We start from the raw sequence: 2,963 nt of genomic DNA, 5'->3' as shown, positions 1-2,963 counted from the left end.
GAGGAGCCACCGCTCCTGGCAGGTAAATAACCATCTGGCTTCAAGAGGAGCCACTGCTCCTGGCAGGTAAATAACCATCTGGCTTCAAGAGGAGCCACTGCTCCTTCGCCCATCGACAGTTTATAGTTTTTCCTCTGGGTTTATTAATAAGATACAATTTTGAATAAATGTAGTCATTTCTGTGAATAATGCATCTCTTGGTGAGGAATAGTTCTCACAGGAAAGGAAAATGTGCATCTCTGTTTCTACCTCCCGTCGTGCAGCAACCACAAACACAGCAGGTAGTCTAGTGGTTAGAGTGTTGGACTAGTAACCAGCAGGTAGCCTAGTGGTTAGAGTGGAGGGGCGGCAGGTAGTCTAGTGGTTAGAGTGTTGGACTAGTAACCAGCAGGTAGCCTAGTGGTTAGAGTGGAGTGGCGGCAGGTAGTCTAGTGGTTAGAGTGGAGGGGCGGCAGGTAGACTAGTGGTTAGAGTGTTGGACTAGTAACCAGCAGGTAGCCTAGTGGTTAGAGTGGAGGGGCGGCAGGTAGACTAGTGGTTAGAGTGGAGGGGCGGCAGGTAGTCTAGTGGTTAGAGTGGAGGGGCGGCAGGTAGACTAGTGGTTAGAGTGTTGGACTAGTAACCAGCAGGTAGCCTAGTGGTTAGAGTGGAGGGGCGGCAGGTAGACTAGTGGTTAGAGTGGAGGGGCGGCAGGTAGAATAGTGGTTAGAGTGTTGGACTAGTAACCAGCAGGTAGCCTAGTGGTTAGAGTGTTGGACTAGTAACCAGCAGGTAGACTAGTGGTTAGAGTGTTGGGTCAGTAACCAGCAGGTAGACTAGTGGTTAGAGTGTTGGACTAGTAACCAGCAGGTAGACTAGTGGTTAGAGTGGAGGGGCGACAGGTAGACTAGTGGTTAGAGTGGAGGGGCGGCAGGTAGAATAGTGGTTAGAGTGTTGGACTAGTAACCAGCAGGTAGTCTAGTGGTTAGAGTGTTGGACTAGTAACCAGCAGGTAGTCTAGTGGTTAGAGTGTTGGACTAGTAACCAGCAGGTAACCTAGTGGTTAGAGTGGAGGGGCGGCAGGTAGACTAGTGGTTAGAGTGGAGGGGCGGCAGGTAGTCTAGTGGTTAGAGTGGAGGGGCGGCAGGTAGACTAGTGGTTAGAGTGTTGGACTAGTAACCAGCAGGTAGCCTAGTGGTTAGAGTGTTGGACTAGTAACCAGCAGGTAGTCTAGTGGTTAGAGTGTTGGACTAGTAACCAGCAGGTAACCTAGTGGTTAGAGTGTTGGACTAGTAACCAGCAGGTAGACTAGTGGTTAGAGTGGAGGGGCGGCAGGTAGACTAGTGGTTAGAGTGGAGGGGTGGCAGGTAGACTAGTGGTTAGAGTGTTGGACTAGTAACCAGCAGGTAGTCTAGTGGTTAGAGTGTTGGACTAGTAACCAGCAGGTAGACTAGTGGTTAGAGTGTAGAGGCGGCAGGTAGCCTAGTGGTTAGAGCGTTGGACTAGTAACCAGCAGGTAGCCTGGTGGTTAGAGTGTTGGGTCAGGAACCAGCAGGTAGCCTAGTGGTTAGAGCGTTGGGCCAGTAACCAGCAGGTAGCCTAGTGGTTAGAGTGTTGGACTAGTAACCAGCAGGTAGCCTAGTGGTTAGAGTGTTGGACTAGTAACCAGCAGGTAGCCTAGTGGTTAGAGTGTTGGACTAGTAACCAGCAGGTAGCCTAGTGGTTAGAGTGTTGGACTAGTAACCAGCAGGTAGCCTAGTGGTTAGAGTGTTGGACTAGTAACCAGCAGGTAGCCTAGTGGTTAGAGCGTTGGACTAGTAACCAGCAGGTAGCCTAGTGGTTAGAGTGTTGGACTAGTAACCAGCAGGTAGACTAGTGGTTAGAGTGTTGGACTAGTAACCAGCAGGTATCCTAGTGGTTAGAGCGTTGGACTAGTAACCAGCAGGTAGCCTAGTGGTTAGAGCGTTGGACTAGTAACCAGCAGGTAGCCTAGTGGTTAGAGCGTTGGACTAGTAACCAGCAGGTAGACTAGTGGTTAGAGTGTTGGACTAGTAACCAGCAGGTAGACTAGTGGTTAGAGTGTTGGACTAGTAACCAGCAGGTAGACTAGTGGTTAGAGCGTTGGGCTAGTAACCAGCAGGTAGCCTAGTGGTTAGTGTTGGACTAGTAACCAGCAGGTAGCCTAGTGGTTAGAGTGTTGGACTAGTAACCAGCAGGTAGCCTAGTGGTTAGAGTGTTGGGCTAGTAACCAGCAGGTAGCCTAGTGGTTAGAGCGTTGGGCCAATAACCAGCAGGTAGTCTAGTGGTTAGAGCGTTGGGCCAATAACCAGCAGGTAGACTAGTGGTTATAGTGTTGGACTAGTAACCAGCAGGTAGCCTAGTGGTTAGAGTGTTGGACTAGTAACCAGCAGGTAGCCTAGTGGTTAGAGTGTTGGACTAGTAACCAGCAGGTAGCCTAGTGGTTAGAGTGTTGGACTAGTAACCAGCAGGTAGCCTAGTGGTTAGAGTGTTGGACTAGTAACCAGCAGGTAGCCTAGTGGTTAGAGTGTTGGGCTAGTAACCGGCAGGTAGTCTAGTGGTTAGAGCGTTGGGCCAATAACCAGCAGGTAGCCTAGTGGTTAGAGTGTTGGGCTAGTAACCAGCAGGTAGCCTAGTGGTTAGAGCGTTGGGCCAATAACCAGCAGGTAGTCTAGTGGTTAGAGCGTTGGGTCATTAACTGAAAGGTTGCTAGATCGAAGCCCCGAGCTGACAAGGTAAAAGTCTGTTGTTCTGCTCCTGAACAAGGTTGCGTTACAGCCTTAATCTAAAATTCATTAATCTAAATACAATACCCCGTAATCACAAAGCAAAAACTGTTTTTTTTATTATTTTGCTAATTTATTATTATTTTTTTTTTAAATATGACTTTTACGTACACTACCGGTCAAAAGTTTGGACACACCTTCTCATTCAAGGGGTTTTCTTTATTTGTACTATTTTCTACA

Source organism: Oncorhynchus clarkii, unplaced genomic scaffold, assembly GCF_045791955.1.
Source record: "Oncorhynchus clarkii lewisi isolate Uvic-CL-2024 unplaced genomic scaffold, UVic_Ocla_1.0 unplaced_contig_12659_pilon_pilon, whole genome shotgun sequence".
Lineage (NCBI taxonomy): Eukaryota > Metazoa > Chordata > Actinopteri > Salmoniformes > Salmonidae > Oncorhynchus > Oncorhynchus clarkii.
This window is presented reverse-complemented; position numbering follows the sequence as displayed.